The sequence below is a fragment of the Solanum pennellii genome, chromosome 7 (genome assembly GCF_001406875.1).
Source record: "Solanum pennellii chromosome 7, SPENNV200".
Taxonomy (NCBI): Eukaryota; Viridiplantae; Streptophyta; class Magnoliopsida; order Solanales; family Solanaceae; genus Solanum; species Solanum pennellii.
The window spans coordinates 46127071-46139419 of record NC_028643.1 but is presented as its reverse complement, the minus strand read 5'-3'; the positions used below and the strand labels follow the sequence as shown (position 1 = coordinate 46139419).

The following is a 12349-nucleotide window of genomic DNA, read 5'->3' as shown; positions in this document are numbered from 1 at the left end:
AGTACCCAAATTTCAGAAGTCTAAGTCTTTTGGAACGAGACAACCTCGACGGCCCGTCGTGCCCATGACGGTCCGTCGTGGTTTCCGTCGACTCACACAGTTTTTCCAGAAATAAAATCTGCTGCTCAAAACGACTAAACAGGTCGTTACAAGGGGAGAGGGGCTCTCCTTGCTTAAGGCCCCTAGAAGATTAGAAAAACAACAAATCTTCTTCCATTAATTATGATAGAGTACCAATTATTAGCCATGGTTCTCCACACCATATCAATGAAATTTTCCTCAAAACCTATCTTCCTTAAGACCAAGCAAATGTAAGCCCATGAGACTCTGTGATATGTATTAGCCATGTCAAGTTTTATAATTACATTGCTACCTATGTTAGGCTTTTTAATCTGATGGGTGATTTCCCGTGACAAAATGATATTTTCAGTTATACTTCTACCTTTAACAAAACAAGACTAGTTGAGAGAGATCAAGTTTGGCAGAATAAGGCTCAATCTTGTACTCAATAGTTTTGAGATGATTTGCTAATAAAGTTGCTCATACTAATAGGCCTTAACTCCTTCAATTTGTTAGGATTATTCACTTTGGGTAGAAGCACTATACAAGAATGAGAAAAATACTTGGGGATATCATGGCCACTGAAAAAAGCTAATACCACTTCCATCAAGTCTTGATTTATAATGTGCCAACATTTTTGAAAAAAATACCCATTTATACCATCAGGACCTTGTGCAGAGTTGGGGTTCATAGAGAAGAGCACTTCTTGTAGTTCTTTCATAGTAGGCTGAGAAGTATGTCTGTCATTATGTTCTTGAGTTACCATTCTAGGGATTCATGTCTCATTGATACTTTTACTCTCCCTTGTAAATAACTCCTGAAAGTATTCACATGCAACCTTACCTATGTTTTTATCCCCTTGAATGCATTCTTCATTGTCATGGATCTTGTGAATGAAGGGCCTTCTCCTTTTACCCCTTATCAAGAAATAGAAGAATTTGGAATTGGTATCCCCTTCTTTGAACCAATGGAGCTTAGATTTCTGTTTCATAATAGCACCCTCCAACTCGAGATATCTAATGTATTTGGCATTAATTTCATGTAGATTCTCTCTATTGGTAACACTATTGTTTTGGATAAACGTTTCCTCAGCCTCTTTAAATTTTCCATCAAACTCTCTAACTGTCTTGAAAATGTCCCCAAATTCCTCTTTGGACCACTTACATACACTATTAGAGAGACTTTTCATCTTATGGTGAAATCTCCACATACTATTTCCATTCACCTCCCTATCCCAACAAGCTTTCACAATTCCTAAAAAGTTAAGGCTATCCACCTTACAATTAAGGAATTTGAAATTGTTGCTATGGATCAGTTCATTGTTAATGATTTCCAACAACAAAGGACAATGGTCAGAACCAGTGGAAGGACGGTGGGTGATAGTAGTTTGAGGCATAGTTTATAGCCAATTATAATTTATCAACCCTATGTTATTCCTTTTCCAAATCCTTTTATTAATGCCGTTATTATTGGACCATGTGTATTTTTGACCACTAAAGACCATGTCCATCAAGCCAAAGGCTTCTATATAACAATGAAATAAAGGCTTTTCCTGATATTGTAAGGAATGCCCCCTAATTTTTCCTCAGTGGAGGTTATAACATTATAATCTCCCACTGAGCACAAGGGTCTATCCTCAACCTCAGTCTGTACGAGCATTTTATCCCAAAGAGGTCTTCTTAGATACTCTTTACATTTGGCATACACAAAAATCATTGTTAAATCCTTTTGGAGCGCATTGTGGATGAAATCACTAGTAATTTTTTAATCATCATGATCCTTCACCACACAGTCTACATCCCCATTCCATAACAGGCAGATTTTGCCATTACAATTGTCTATAGCATTATCCCTGGCTAGACGATTTTTAATGTTCATGACATTACTGCTATCTATGAAAAAATCTAGAATAGCAACAATCGCAAGGTGATACATTTTTTTGAAAATTATGATTGTTTCCATGACTCCTTTAGTGTTGATACCTCTTACATTCCAAATGATTGTACTAATCACTGGGGAACTCTAGAGGAGAAAAGCCTTGTTTTTGGTCTGCCAGTAGTGACAATTTTAATGTCTTGCTTTTGGAAATGAAACTTCTCATGTTTCAATCTTCTTGGAGGTAAACCTTTCTTTTATGTCACTTTCTAAACCTCCTCCACGAAAATTTTGTAATGTTGAGGGCTAAATTCTCTTATCAGAGCATCACAAGTCTAATCATCATCATCAAGTTCACGATCATATTGATAAATTCTTTCAACCTTATCTTCTAAATTGATAACCATATAATCATCAATTAGAGGGGCAGTATTGACTTGACATTTTCATTAGTCTTTATCAGGTAGTGCTCTAGGGGGGGCGGTGTTAATATTCTAGTTTGATCTGAGCTATTGATCTTACCCTAATGTTGTCTTCAACCCCCAACTCCTTACCTTAATACATACTATTTTCCTGATGGTTTTCCTGGTCTGCATCTTATTGCTTATTGAGTTTTCTCTTAGTTGCATCCCTTTTCTGCTTGCTAGGCTTTTTTTACTTCTAGGGGTATTTTCCATAATATCTTTGCTACTAGTGTTCTCCATCTCCTTTTCCTTGTATTCTTGATTTTGAGCATTCACAATTTCGATGTCTTTACATTGTATTTCTTTATGCACTTCCTTGTTCACTGTAAGTCTGTTTTCCCTGTGTTGCTCCTTTTACTGTCTTTTTTGTACATTCTCCTTCTGTTACTTTTTCCTCCTATTGTGGTCTCTATAGTCAGAAATTTTGTCTGTATAATCCTCCTCATGCCCATCATGAGGTACGTTCCCCCCTTTTGGTTGGCTCTTCGTATATGTTAGTAGTGTTATGCTGACTTCCCCCTTCCTTACCTCCAACAGCTACAACCAACCTACTAACAGAGATATCTAATTCAGTATTTGTAGGGTTCTCATTTATGATACCTGGATTATTATATATGTCAATTTCTTTTGTTGATGTTGTTTTTGTTGGTCTGTCCTTTTTCTCATGTGCTCCTTGATTTGAATTCCTTGACTTCCGCTACTTTCCTGAATTGTTGAGTGTTTTCTTTTTTTTTCCTAGTTTGGTGCATCGCCCATCCATTGATGTTTTTTTCCATGTACCCTCCAGGTGCATTATGATCATCCTGAATTTCCACATTAGTAAAAGATAAATGAGGTGATTAGTGTTTGTACCTGCTTGGTGATCCTCCTTTGTAATCAGGTTTATGGAAGTAGGTCTTCGTAAAGTCTTTGAGGTTTTTTTCTCTTGTTGTCTTGTGTTTTTCCTTTTTTGAGATTTTCATTCCTCCTCCTTTTCCTGCTCTGCATGCCTTTTCCTGTTATTATCTATACCTTGCTATTGTTGTATCTCTCTATTTTCCTTTCTTTTATTTTTTCTATCTTCCTGTTCCTTTGCTTTTTTTGAATCTTTGTGTGTATAGTTTTCTACCCTTCTTTTTCTTTCCTTTGTCTGTACTCTTCATCACTCAATTTTGGTTTACATTCATCAATATCATGCCGCTGATGTTTACAATACTCATAATATGGGTGAACATTTTTATATTCCACAAGTTGACAGAATCCAATGGTATCATCTTAAGGATTACGTCCTTTCAAAACATGGCTAGGTCTAGGCTTAGTAAAGTCTATTTGAATCTTTGACCATTCCTGCCCTAGACCTTTTGATAGAAGCAGTGTCTAGATAAAGAACCTTACCAAAAGATTCCAACGAAGGAGTAAGGAAAGGTTTCTTGTAGTAGTGCCATGGTAATCAAGGAAGAAAAATTCAGACAGGCACAATAGGGGTCCCTTCCTTAGGTTTAATGAAAGGTGTCCATGCTTGTATTCTCATCAATTTTCCTTCAATAGTCATCCTTTGTTGAGTCCAGAATGTGTTTTAGTCCAACTCATTGTCAATAAACACATGTTTTGCATTGTAGTGTGCTATGTAGACCCCCTCACTTAATTGAGTTTGTTGTATAAAACTCTTCCTGATCAGTTTAAATTTAGGCATGGTAGTACTAAATTTCCCAACTAAGGTGTACTTACAATCCATAGTAAAAGTGTGCACGTAATTATACATATCAAAGAAAACAGCAGGCTTCCCTTGCTTGGTAGTTTGTTTGCAGGTGGTTCTCAACACCACAGTAGGAGCTTGAGTAGCATGTATGTACCTCAATCTTGCAGCCAGAGTTTGGATAACAATATAAGGAGCAGGTTTCTGAACCTGATCCTATTTAGTAACTGGATTACTCTTATTATTATTAGAGGAGTTAATATTGAGGTTAGAGACATTCTAACCAGCATTTTGGATATTAGGACTCCTTTCAAAGTAACTAGAAATCTTAGGAAATTATCTATGGTATAGACTCTGTCTACTGTTATCCTATTGCTCTTCCTGTTGTTTCATGTCTTGTTTCGTTACCTCAAGGTTCTTATTTTGAGCCCATTGATTTTGATAACCCTTAACCATTTTCCCTGTTCCCTTACTATTACTTTCCCCTTCCAAGTTAGTATTTCTATTGCCCTTCTCATCATACACCTTTTCCTGCAGACATTTATTTTTAATGTTTACCTCACTCTTTTCCTGACCACTAGTCCTACCAGCAGACTTTCCCATAGAATTTTCATGCCCATGGCCATTTTTACAACATCATTAGCATATTTGAACTTAGAGTTGTTATTAGTATAGTTACCTGCATGATTTGCCTCCCCTGCTTGCTTCTTGAAGGTTTGTTGAGGGCCTTGTCTTTGAGCATCTGGCACTTTGGGATTGAATACAAATGAGGATTTTGCAGAGCTCTCCACTAAAATAATGTCCTGATCGCATGCTAAACCTCTGTTGTGAAGACCTTTAGATATTAGGCTTGCTTCCACAGATTCCTTCCTTCGATTATCTTCATCATTGTTTCTCTCCTTGCTCACCTTTTTGTGAATATCGCCTGCGATTCTAAGCTTCATTTCACTTGATATTGCTGTGAGACGAACATCTTCCCTTTGCAAGTCCACCCAAATCAGTGTTTCATCGCGTTTCCTTTTGTAGTATGGTCGATATTGCCTCTCACCTTGCTAGATATTATTCGCGATATTCATAGAGCTTTCCCTTCATTTCTTTCGGTTGTTTCATTAGTATTTCTAAATAATTTATTATTGAATAACTTCAACTGATAAGAATCTTCCACTTCACTATTGTACTCTTTGTTACACCTGATTGACTCTGGAGAAATATTGTTGTTTGTCTTCTCTTCACCCCTCCGAGAAAGTTCACAGTTCATCGCACCTTAAGATTGCACTTTCCCAGAGTTATTCGATGCATTATATAGGGATTCAGGTAAGGGTTGATTCTTTTTCTTTGAGCACCCCTGTTGGGGCTGGTTCAACGGTCGAGGGTTCGCCGCCGGCGTCTCACGCACCATATTAGGCCGTTCGGAACAAGCCTTTTGACTAGTCGTTGGACGCTTAGCTGAATAAAAGTTAGGGAGTGTTTGTTTTAGATATATAAGTTAGAGAGAGAACTAATTTTGATTTTTTTTTCTTGATAAGGTTTAGATCTTAGAGTTTTTGGGGTTTAGGGTCTATTGTATCTTTTTAAAGGGTTTTTAAGGGTTTACTATTTCTTAGGGTTTTTAGGGTTTGAAGTTTAAGGTTAAGTTTTTTTTTTGTGTTTTTAAGTTTAGGTTAACAAATTTTTAGTATGTAGTATTAAGAGCTTAGGGTTTTGTACGGATTTTAAATGGTTTTATATTTTTTAAGGACTCAAGGTTTCTTCATATTTAGTATTTTGGGTTTAGGATTTAGAGTTTTAGTTAAGGGATATGGATTTGGTGCTTAGGATTTTTTAGTTTTAGGGTTATTCAGTTAAGGGTTTTATTTAGGATATAAGAATTTAGATCTTTCGGGTTTTTAGGTTATGTTTTTAGCGTTACTGGTTGATGGTTTAGGCATTAGGGTTTTTTATGCTTTTTAGGGTTTCACATATAATATTTAAGGATTGATAGCGTCTAAATTTGGGTATTTTTTGGGTTTATGGTTTATATCTTAGGGTTTGGTAGGGTTTTAAATTTCTTTTATCGTTTATTTTACGATATATAGGTTTAGGGTTTCTTAAGAGTTAGGGTTTTAGGTTTATTATTTAGAGTTTTAGGTTAAGGTATAGTGTCTAGGGTTATGGTTTTTTTAGAATTTGGGTTTTAGGTTAAGTTTATTTATGTTTTTAGGGTTTAGGTCTTTAGGTTTTTTGAGTTAAGGGTTTTAGGATTTTAATGGTTCGGGATTAGGACATAGAGTTGTTTTAATGATTTTTAAGTTTTTATGTGTATGAATTTTTAGTATTAAGGGTATAGAGACTAATATTTGAAGGGGTTTCAAACAATATTTATGTTTTATATTTGGTTTTAAAGGATATACGATTCTTAATTAGGTTCAAGGTTTAGGATTCAATGTCTTTGGTTTTAGTTTGGGCTATTTTTAGGTTTAGGATTTTAGTTCAAGGCTTTTATATAGGTTTTATGATTTTAAAGATTTATTGTTAAGGAATTAGTTTTTTAGTGTTAAGTGTTTTTTAAGGGTTTTTAGGATTTAAGATTCCGGACATAGGATTTTTTGTGTAGTTAGGTTTAGGATACAGATTTGTAAGATCTATGGTTCAGAGCTTAAGATTTTGTAGGAGTTGAAAATGAGTTTAGGTGTAGTTAGATTTAGGATACATATTTTTAAGATCTACTGTTCAGAGCTTAGGATTTTGTAGGAGTTTAAAATGAGTTTAGGGCTAATTTTAGGAAATTTAGGATTTATGGTTTCTTAAGGTTGAGGGTTTAGGATCAAGGGTTTTGGGTTAGGGTTCAGGGCTTCAGATGTTATAAGAGTTACGAGTTATGCGTTTCTTAGGATTTTCTAACATTTACGGATTAGTTTTTCTTTTATGTTTTAAAGTTATAATGTTTATGAATTTTTAGGATTTAGAGCTTAGAGGTTTTTTTTAGTGGTTTGAAATGATTTTTATGGTGTAGATTAGGGTTTTTAGGATTTAGGGTTTTTTAAGGTTTTGGGCTTCATAGAATTTTAGGTTTAAGTTTTAGAGTTTTAGGGTTTTGTATTTTAGGTTAGTGTTGAGGGTTTAGGGATTTCGGTTTGTTTAGGGTTATGGTTTTAGTTTATAGGTTCCGTCTAGGCTTCTAAGGTTTTGTATTTTGTGTTTTTAGGTTAAGGCTTTAGTGTTTATTTTAGGATTTATACGATTTAGGGTATCTTAAAGTTTAGGCTTTACAATTTTTTAGGATTTTTATATTTAGGATTAGGAGTTTTAGGTTCGGGTCTAGGGTTTAGGGTTTATGTTTTTTAGGTCTAGGGTTTTAGGTTTGGGTTTAGGGATTAAGGATAACGGTTTTTAGATCAAAATTTTATCGAATTTATAGGTATTGGGTTAAGTCTAAAGAATTTTTTAGACTTTTAGCATTTAGGGCTTTAGGTTTTCAAGATATCTTTAGGAATTTATACGTATAGGGTTTAGTGATTAGGGTATATTTTTGTGTTTTTTATGGTTTAGCATATATAATTTAGGGATTTATCAGATTTAGAGATTACAATTTATTAGGTTTAGTCTATTTTGGATATTTTAAGGTTTTTAAGGGCTAAGTGTGTCTTTGGCTTTTTCATGGTTTAGTGCCTAATGTTTTTATGAGTTTTAGAGGTTTAGGGTTTATGGATTATTTGGACTTAGGGTTTAGAGCTTCGGGTTTTTTAAGGTTACAAAATCGTTTTTTTAGTTTATAGAATTTAGGATTTCTTAAGGTTTAAGGTTTATAGTTTTTTAATGTTTTAGGTTTAGGATATTGGGTTTTAGGTTAGGGTTTATGGTTCAGGGTTTAGTATTGTTTTAGATTTAGGGTTTTAGTTTATGGGTTCTATCTAGGTTCTTAGGGTTTGGGATTTGGGTTTTTTAGGGTAAGGTTTTTAGAGTTTAATTTAGGATTTCTTAATTTTTAGGGTTTATAGTTTCTTAGAGGTTTAGTATTTTTAATTTTAATTAAATTACCCTTAGGTTTGTAAGGGGGTAAGCAACACCCCTAGGCCTTAACATTAATAATAAAAGATAAGTACAAGGAGGGCGACATAAACCTAAACTCCGAACCTATGGTGGTTTAGAGTCAACTTTCCAAAAAAGGAAGTCAACTCTTCCCCTTTCAAGAAAAGTGAAACCAAAATACTAAGCATCTAGAACAAAGGACTCCTCTCAATACATAGTATCTAGTAAACATAAACAAGGGATACTCTCCCTTTACATTTTCAAAAAAATTAAAAACATCCTATTTTAATCTATTCAAAGAAGCTATACTTCTCAATTATAGGTAAGTTTAAAAGATGTACAACACTGTCAAAGGAGGTTCATTGATCTTCTTGGTTTTATTTTTCCTGAAACTTTGCATCCCTTGCTTATCTTGTTGGTAATACGCACTGGCTTCCGATGGTAACAACTTACTGTTGAAAATGTTTTGGTAAATAGTTATTTTGTGGCTAAATTTTTGATAGTGAATCTTCCACTAAATTGGCTTCCCTGTAGATATGTTGACATATGAATTCTTGAGCTTGGTTGATGAGTTGTTATAGCTTTTCCTCCTTTGTTGTTATGGTCCACTGCATGTTTGTCTTATGTGCCAGCCATTCTACTAGGAGGTGTGAGTCTACCTCTAGTAGAATTTTCCTGTATCACATCTCTAGTCCCCAAGTAAGCCCAAAAATAGCAGCTCCTAGCTCGGCTTGATTGTTTGTACCAACACCAAGTGGGGCAGGAAATGCCATTACCATTTTTCCATCTTGATAGCTTATGATTTCACCTACTCCAATCCTTCCAGGGTTGTCAATTTCACCTCCATCCGTGTCGATTTTAATCCATTCATTTGGGGGTTTCTTCCATGTTACCATTTTCAGTTTAGTTTCATTAGTGCAAGCTTCCCGTAGTTGAAATAGACATTTCCATATTGAAGTCCATTTTATTTGAGGAAAGATTACATTAACCATTCTGTATGTATCCATATAAAAGGCGTATCTGACTCTACTCATGTTAGGTGCTTTTCCTCCATATATGCTTGCACACCTATTATTCCACAAGTTCCAACAAATTATGACATGTGTGGCCTGTAAGAGTAGTTTTTGTGCTTCATTTTTTGTGTTTTGTGTTCCACCATTGTATGAGAAGATGTTGAAAAAAGCTTTGATTTAATTCTAGCTTTTGCTGCCAAGCTTTTCCAAACATAAATTGCAAACTGCCCCTTGATAAATATGTGCTCTATCTATTGTGTCTAATCCTTAACCGTTAGAACAACAGAAGCAATTAGACAATTCTTTACCAAAATTATTAAGTTTTTATTTGTTTGGGAGTTTTCCTATCAAAGCTCTCGAGATATGGAAAGCTGCTTTGAAAGGAATCTCCTTATGCCAAAGAAAAGAATTGAGTAGAGTTTTTTGTTTTTTCTCCCTGATTTCATTCCATGCTGATGAGCATGTGAATTTGCCATCACTTTTGACTGTCCATGTTGCTTGGTCTGGAAAGTGCATTTGAGTAGGCAGCTCTACAGAAAGTATGCTTGCTACTTGGCAGCTAGGATCATGTTGTATTACAATGTTCCAGTTCCTCCTGCAATTACACAAAAAATCCGCAACTGTACTATTGTTGAACCTGTTACTATTGGTGGAGAATTAGGCTAGATGTCTAGTACCTTGACAATTATATTACAATAAAGAGTAGGATCCTGAGTTGAGTTTCCATTGTATGTGTTGCTCCATTCTGTCCATTATTTGCTGCATCTGTTTCCAAGCAATTGAGTCTCGTCTGTCCCCTTTTTTGCAATTCGGATTAGATCTTTGGCAATATCTTGCTCTAATGAATTCCCCGCACAAAGTGTGTTTGGTCCTAAAGTTCCACCATTGCTTGATTTGAAAAGCATATACACATCTTGAATATTCATTATACCAACCCCTCCTTCATCATATGGAAAGCTCAGTTTTTTTCCATGAGGCCCAATGGTACATGTTACTGTCATTCCTCCTTCCACAGAAGAAGTTGGTATTGAGCATTTGGATCTATTTACGAATTGTATAAGGTGGTGTTGGTGCTGAGAGAATGTGAATGGGGAGAGATTGCAGACATGTTTAATTAAAGTTGTTGTGCCTCCATAACTTAGCTGCTTAGTCTTCCACCTTGTGATCCTGCAAATAACTTTATTAACATGGTCATAGAAATAGATAATTCTAGGTCTACCCACAAAGAGTGGGCATCTAAAATAAGTTATAGGTCTCGTGCTTCTGCCTGAAAGCTGGTATTCTTTTAATTCTATCCCTTGTGGTGTCAAAGGCTTTAGGATTGATCATGAAATGGCTTTTGTATCCATTAACCATTTGACCAGAAATTTATTCAAAATCTTTCAGGGTTTTCAAGATGAGCTACAGAGTGTTGGCCCTTCCTAAAGAAAATAAAAACTGTACCCTAGAAGTTACAGTATAATCTTGGATTATAATCGGCGTCGTCAAACTCTCGGAGCCTCCTTCATATCATTCATTTCATATACATAGTGAAAGGTAGTGCAGAATAAAAACTTTTCATAAAACATAATATAGTCTTCAAAATATCTTTCATATAAAAGTAATAGGAAATACTAAGTCTCAATCTCATCATCTTAAGACATAAGAATACTTGGGACACGTCCCATACTTCAAAATACGAATATAGAACTTCTTAATCTATTACAATACATTGAATGAAAACATAAAGACATATATGTCCTCGAGTCAAGTGAGGACATACATTAACTTCTCTGGAACGATCTTCTATGTCAAAGCCTTAACTTCTCAAAGCTCCTCACCTACCAAGAACTATGTACATCGATAAAAACATGGAGTTAGTACAACCACTTGTACTAAGTATGAATTAATGCGTAAAAATCATGAAAAACAGACTTTATTAGAAGTATGCATCTTTTCATTTAAAAATCATATTTTAATCATAATAACATCATAAATCAATTTAGAAACACATAAGATACTTCTAACATGCAATTTCCTCACTTAAAGTCATCCTAAGATTCAATTAAGTCACACAAAGAGAGACCGCCCATACACCCTCTCTAATTGTGCATCGACGACCATTAAGATTTCCGATAATGATTTACATACATACTCACAAAGCAATCATAAACATCAATGTAAGATTCTTCTACCAAAGGTGAACTCTAAGTCTCACTTAAGTTAGTTGTGAAGGGACTGCCCATACAATCTCTCACACACACACTTAAGAGATCCTATAGACTCTCTAAGATAGAATCGTTCTCACTAAGTCACCAACACATAGATGATATGACATTCTCTCCCCAAAGGCTATCAAATGACCTACTAAAGTAAATCAAGAAGATAACGGACATAGTGACCTCTTAAAGATTACCTATATAATCCTTAATACTATCTAAGGCTTATATCATGTCCACAAAATCAACATCTTCCCTAATTAGAATTATTTTTAAGACTCATCTAGGTAAGATACGAAGTGACCATTCCTATTCCCCGTTCACACCTTAACTAGACAACCCTTAACTACTCTAGATAGGTACTTATTCATTTTACATACTCCATAACATAAGTCATTAGTTCATTAGTTCATTAAGACTCATACATCACATAAAGGACATTCAAATAATGGTCTTGGACAAGTCCTAGGAAATACATATAACACCTTCAAAGACTATTGTGCAATGTCTAGATAGAGTCCCATACCACCACCTAAACTACATAAACTCCTCAAATGCTAATAGGTATTCCATATGATTAGAATAGGCAATACCACACATAGACCATGAGAGCTAGACATGGAATCCGGAGTTCTATACTACTCAGATGAGGTTGTTCTACTTGCCAGTGGTAGAACATGGGCATATCCCATGTAGGCACATGGTTAAGGAATATGAAGGGCATACTTTGAATTTAGTATCATACATAACTAGAACTACTTTCTCTTACCATACCTACTCGGTGCTAGCCTTCTTTTTCTTAGAGTAATTCATAAAGTAGGTTCACATAAAAGGTTTCCATAACATGTTCATAACCCAATCACATTTACCCTACCAAGGAAGGTCCACTGGGCTACCTCACAATGGAGACAAGAAGCTCATGATGACTTTCCTAAGGATTAATATAATGCCGTTCAAGCAAATTAACCTTAAGTCCATCATTCATTTACTTTGAAGGATACCATTACATCTTACACTTCAATCAATCTTAACCTTACTATTAATCACGGGTTTCAC

At 35.1% G+C, this 12349-nt stretch overlaps 1 pseudogene; it reads right to left on the bottom strand.

Moving 5' to 3' along the window:
• Positions 1-8978, bottom strand: part of LOC107025029 — a 47917-nt pseudogene extending 38939 nt beyond the window's left edge.
• Between the last annotated feature and the right edge of the window lie 3371 nt (positions 8979-12349).